Below are 6,815 nucleotides of genomic sequence, written 5' to 3'. Positions count from 1 at the left end.
AGGAGAGTGGGGGAGGACATCCAGGTGGGGGACTGGGTGTGGTTAGCGGCCCAAGCGATGCCAGCCAAGTCGTTGGCCAAGAAGAAACTAGGGCACAGGCAGTTAGGGCCGTACCAGGTGGAGGCTAGAATCAACCCTGTAGCCTTTCGACTGGCCCTCCCCGAAGGTTCCAGAGTGCACCCGGTCTTCCATAGGTCGGTGCTCACTCCCTACAAGGCACCGCACAGGTTTCAGGAGTCTGAAACAGTACCGGACCCACACATTAAGTCACCGGAGAGGGAGAGAGCGCCTAGGGCCGAACCTCTCAACGAGGTCACAGAAATCCTGGACTCGAGATGGGGGGAAGAGGGGGTAGAATACTTTCTAGCCAGAGAGGGTACTCCAGCCAGTGCCAACAGTTGGGTGCCGGACTACGCTTTAGACGAACCTCTTCTAAAAGATGAGTTCCATGCCCTTTTCCCGCATAGACCCATGCCAGCCGAGTACTTTGATGACTGGCTCTTTACGCCCACACTTTCAGACAGTACTTTCCGGGGTTTTTCTTCCGCCGAGGAGAGAACGCCAGAATCAAGCCCGCCCAGGGGATCGTGCTCAGGGGTGGACACAGAACCCTCTTATTGGTGGGACGAGCAACCAGAGGAAGACTGGCGCAGGAAATGGCTGACGGGACCTTGGCCGGCAGCACCAGACGAAGTGCCAATGGAAGAGGGAGAAGAGAACACTTTGGGTGAAGAACCCGAATTCGAACACTCATACACCGAACTGCAAGCAGAGGACATGGAAGTACAAAAACTGTATCCTGCATCTACCTCCGAAGAGCTGCAGCTCCCACAACCTGCACCCGATGGGCGGGAGGGGGGAAGGGGGGGCTTCGAGGGGGGGATGGATGTCAGGGTTTCAGAGACAGAGAGCGAGGGGGAAGGGTCCCAGGGTGATGAGGAGGAGGACGACAACGACCCGAGGTTGTCTCAGAGTCCGTCAAGCGATTCGGAGGATTCCCAAAAGGGAGCCCCCCTGGCCAGGCCGAGGGGCGATAGAGGGGGAAGCAGTCAGAAGCAGGAGAGCGGGGGGGGGGAACCCCCAGTGGGAGTTGGAGATCGGGACCGGCTCCTCTGTCGGAACGGAGTGAAAGGGGTGGAGTTACCAGTGAGTCAGAAAGAGCAGAACAGGAAACAAAGGGGGGAAAGAGTTCGGAGCAAGACGTCCTGCTGGAAGGGGTGGAGAGTAGCACCGAGAGCAGCGTAACTGTCGAAAGGAAGGTCAGAGGCAACGTACGCGCGCCAAGTTCAAATGTGGAGGCGCGCGGAAGTGAGGAGAGTCCTGGGGAGGAGCCTGGTCCCAAAGCGCGAAGGAGGGGGGAGCAGGCGTCAGAGGACTCAGCCTCTGGGGAGTCCCGGAGGGAGGGAACACAGGGGGGCAGGAAGACCCTGCGGAAAAGGAAGGAGAGGAAAAGGTGGAGCAGTACAAGCCTCTTAAACTGGTGCAGAGGCGGGACGGATTCAGAGGGGACTTCTACGATCTAAGAGTAACAGATCCGGAGCCACGGAGCTTGGATGTAATGCCAACAATGTTCTTCAATAAAACCTTTTGTATATAACTTGGACTGGACTTTGGTCTCTTGTGAGCTGGGACCACGGGTGGCTCTGACAAACGTGTTTATGGAAGACAATCTTGCTCTGCTGCAAGTGATCGCCAAAGAAGAAGAATGTGGTTCAGCAACATCTTTGGGACCAAAGGTTCCCCACATCACATGTGACCTATGGAAATTCTGTTTTCTTCCTAAGTGTATAGAATTAATGGGGAAATCTGGTACTCTCTAGATATTGCTGGACTCCAACTTCCATCAACCCAGGCGGCATGGTGAGCAATGGTGGGGTTGTAGTCTGATAGGGCTGCCAAAAGTCTGGATTTTCCTGGACGTTACTGGGATATCAAAGGCAGAAAGGAATTTCCAAAAGGTGGCGCTCTGTCCTGGATCTTGAGCAAGTCAATTGAAAAATTGCAGTGTTTCAGCTCAACAACTTAGAAAAGCTCAGCAACTGGTTTTTACTTTTGTTAAAATGGAACATCTGTCTGACAACATCTGGTCTCACCCCAGCTTCCCTATCCTTGGTGTACGAAAATTTATAGCTATAGCTTATGCATGTTCCCCCCCCCCCCCCCCCGTACCTGAAACAAGCTGAGTTCGTTGGGACTTATTAGAGGGGTACATTGGCAGCCTTAAAATACCACCAAGTTGCTTCATGGCCTGTTCTAAACTTTTATTCAGAATTGAAGTGGATTTTGTATGTGTCCCTCTCTAAGGTGTCCATTTAATAGTCTCCTTTTTGTAGGCGCAGGAAGATTAACTTGGGAAAGAGAGAGAGCGAGAGTGCTGTATTCTTTCCTTTTATTGCTAATGTACTCCTCAGACCAGACATGTTGGAGTTAAGGCATCTTCTCCCGTTACGGCTGTATATTCCTTGACCTTGGCAACTGCCATTAAAAAGGGCGAGGGGACACACCATTTTTATGAGACTGGTCTGTGGTAAGCATGCATGGTGTACAGCGCTTGTTAATATGTTGTAAAACCCCTACAAGCTATTATCTGTAGGTTATTAGGCTGAAGACAGGCGATTGGAAGGGCATCAGCGATGAACCCGAGACCTTCTGAATTCCCAGTAAAACAAAACTCAGAAAGGCCCAGAAAACCGTTTGCTATAGAAGGACGGATGGTCTGATAGCATATACAGCAATTTCATATGATTGATATTTCCACCCCCAGATAGCTGAAAGTGGTAAGAATTAGATATTGCTGCTCGTGGCATAAATATGTGTATTTGTGTGTCCACTCTCGTCACTGCTTGTAAACTCATGTCACTGCCAGTATTATAAGAAAAAAACCAAACTGCTCCTTTTCCCTTACGGGGTATCCAAGAGCCCATATAGAGTCCTTAAGTAGGTTCCCTATCGGTAGGAGAAAATAACAGAGGCCAGCCAGAGTATATTGAGAAGCAAAGCGGCTAGTAAGCCTGATCTTTATTAAACTGTTGCAACAGGGTCCCTACTCACCCCACGTAGGAGGGAGGAGAAACCCACAACAATGGTGTGCAAGCACTTATATAGACTTCTGAAACTGCCCACCCTGTAGCCCAAGACCACCCCCATGAAACATCATACATACATCACAGAAGGAGGCGGTCTATAGCAGAAATCCTGCCTGCCAGGATACCTGATAATGGTCACTGATTGCATTAGCTGGGCAGCCTGGCCATTCTTTTGTGATGGTTAATACTTTCGTTTCTGAGCTGAGGTCACAGGCTCACCCTATTCGTACACAAATACACCCTAAAGACAGGATTTGTAAGCAAAAGACAATAGGGAGGCTTTCCCATTTTCTTCCTCCTTGCAGAGAACTATTTGAGGTCAATTTGGGAGAGTCAAAATGGCTTCAGGATTGCTCTCCTGTGCTACCAGGCTTACTAGCCGCTTTGCTTCTCAATATACTCTGGTTGGCCTCTGTTATTTTCTCCTACCATTAGGGAACCCACTCAGGGACTCTATAAGGGAAAAGGAGCAGCCCCCCCCCACTTACAACACCTTTTTCGGTCCTCCATATGACCTGTCCATATAACTTGGACTGCATGCCCAAATGCTCCTGAAAGTCCATCTTTCACTTCTGCAGCCTCTTGTCATTGCAGCTCCCTCTTTCCTCGGTGGGTGGTTTGCCTATTGCAAATTCTGGCCATAAGATGAGAATCAGCTAGTAGCGGGGCGGAGGCAAGATGATGTGATGAGTGGGGAGGGGGGGGTATAGGTCAGGACTGGAGGGAATTCTCTCTCCTACTCCTCCCCCCCCTTTCCACCGTATTGATGAGTTCTGCTGAATTATTCGTCCCAGAAGGCACCACATGATTCCCTGGCCCTTGGCTCTTTCTCATCGCTGCCGTTTCACCAATCTGATCCGTCAGGAAGTTTTAAATCCCCAGCTTCCCACCTCAGCAGGGCTGGGGAGCTCATTACGGCAAAAGCGCCTCTCATCAGCTGTCAGCGTGGTGACAGGGGCCAGCGTGGAGCAGCGCCAAAGACCCATTGGTTGCAACAGATATGGAGCATGGGGGGTGGGATGCGGGGAGCGGGAGAACGGACTTCACATAGATGTGTCCTGGGAAGAGCCACATCCGCTGGGCGCGGATGCCTTCCCGCACATGGCTCCAGCCACACGTAGGAAACGGCGCAGCAGTGAGAGCGGAAGGTGTCTCAGCACCGTCGCTGCAACATGCGTGTGCAAGTGCTGGTATGCCGCACACAACTGCGGGCGCAAAAAAATAAATAAATCCATCACCAGGTGCGCGAATAACGCCATGTGCATTTGCAGTGCTCTGATGCCAGAAATGTGGGAGCAGACTTGCCTGGAGCATGCACCTTGGCGTGTTGAGATGTGCATGGTCCAGTGCATGCGATCCATGCAGAATAATAATAATTTATTATTTATACCCCACCCATCTGGCTGAGTTTCCTCAGCCACTCTGGGCGGCTCCCATTCAAGTGTTACAACAATACAGCATTAAATATTAAAAACTTCCCTAAACAGGGCTGCCTTCAGATGTCTTTTAAAGATAGGATAGCTGCTTATTTCCTTCACATCTGAAGGGAGGGCGTTCCACAGGGCGGGCGCCACTACCGAGAAAGCCCTCTGCCTGTTTCCCTGTAACCTCGCTTCTTGCAATGAGGGAACCGCCATAAGGTCCTTGGTGCTGGATCTCAGTGTCTGGGCTGAACGATGGGGGTGGAGACGCTCCTTCAGGAATCAAATGTGTGAGCTCCAACCCCACCCGGGGCAGGTCTTGTGCGTTGTATGTTCAGTTGTCCCGTCGCCTCGGGCGATGGGTGGGAAGATATGCACATTTGTATTGGCCCTCTGCACAAAGTTACTCGCATGAATTCCTTTTAGCAATATTGATAGCTCTTAGGCGAGGTGAATGGAGGTTTTTTTGGGGGGGGAAGCGAAGGGAGAGAGGAGAGCAACTGTGGATGAAATTCAGGGGAAAGCTCAGGGGATGCAATCTCTGTCATGAGAAGATGTCAGCTGGATGCTAAGCATTCCCAGTGGCATTTGTTAATATAGGGTAGGGTGATGTAATGATATGAGCCAAGAAGGAACTGAGAAAACCGGGGGGGGGGGGAGCTGTTCCAGGGATCGACTGCAACCTACATGCTTTATGCCATTGATTCATACCTTCTCAATGACCACATGCACCTCCGTGCATAGGGGACCACTTTATGCATCTGACAAAATGGGCACTGGCCCATTCAAATCCAGGCCACAATATGTTTTCCTTAAGACCGGGGTTGCCATATTTCAAAAAGCAACAACCGAAAGTGCTTGAGCTTTTTGAAGACAAACCCCAGAGTTGCTGAGCATTTTTTTCTTTTCTTTTTTACAAAAATACCAAAGAACCGTGATTATTGGTTCACTTGCCTAAGATACAGGACAATGCAGTGCCTTTTAGAAATTCCCTCGGACGTCAATTCCGTCTTTGAAATCCCAGTAACGTCCAGAAAATCCGGACTTTTGGCAGCCCTATCAGACTACAACTCCCATCATTGCTCACCATGCTGCCTAGGGCTGATGGAAGTTGGAGTCCAGCAGCATATAGAGAGTACCAGATTTCCCCGTAAGTGCCATATGCTTAGGGAGAAAACAGAATTTCCAATTCCACCTTTGAAATCCTGGACATATGGTAGTGACCAAAATGTTCTCCTACAGATTTTGCTGAACTACAGCTTCCATCAGCCCCAGCCGGCATGGTCAATGGTCAGGGATGATGGAAGTTGTAGTTCAGTAACATTTGGAAGGCCATAGGTTAGCCACCTCTGCTTCAACACAGCTGCCCTGCTGGAATCTGAGACTGTCTTTCCCTTCTTCTTGGTACCCCAAACACTTGAGGCCCCATGTAAAAAGGTAAAGGTAAACCCTGGACGGTTAAGTCCAGTCAAAGGCGACTATGGGGTTGCGGTGCTCATCTCACTTTCAGGAGCCGGCGTTTGTCCACAGACAGCTTTCTGGGTCATGTGGCCAGCATGACTTAACCACTTCTGGTGCAAGGGGACACCAGAGCTCACGGAAACGCCGTTTACCTTCCCGCCACAGCGGTACCTATTTATCTACTTGCACTGGTGTGCTTTCAAACTGCTAAGTTGGCAGGAGTTGGGATAGAGCAACAGGAGCTTACTCCGTCACAGGGATTCGAACCGCTGACCTTCCGATCTTCAAGCCCAAGAGGCTCAATGGTTTAGACCACAGTGCCACTGGCGTCCCTAGGCCTCATGTATCTGGAATAACAAGCAGAAGGAAACAAGAGTGGAGGTGGGAGAAAGCAGTTTTAAGTGGACCTCTCCATCACACACAAACACAAACCTCTCGGTGGAGAGAGCTGGGGTAGAGCACGTCTCCCTGCTGTGCTGGGTCCCTCTCCCTGACCCAGGTTTTGTTTAAACACGAGGGAGCATTAAAATCCCTCATTCCCCCACCGCCAGCTACAGTTTGAAGTGATACAGTCCCCTTCGCCACTTCGTTCTGCTTCTTTAGATCATACATGAGAGAGGAAGTCCCAGTGTGTGTGGATTGTTGAGACAGGTAATAAGAAATACCGTATGTGTACTTGCACACATCCGCTTTGAAGGGGGAAGAGACTCAAAGGCATTTATTTTATGTTGATATCACTCTTTAAATGCATAGCAGCAAACTTGCGTGTGTGGTTTTTGTGTGTGAAAGATATCAAGGAACTGAATTCCAAACCCAGTAATAAAATCCTGTATTTGAGAGTTCTGTG

This window comes from Podarcis gaigeae, assembly GCF_964106915.1.
Source record: "Podarcis gaigeae genome assembly, chromosome: 2".
Lineage (NCBI taxonomy): Eukaryota > Metazoa > Chordata > Lepidosauria > Squamata > Lacertidae > Podarcis > Podarcis gaigeae.
Note: the sequence above shows the minus strand (reverse complement) of the source record.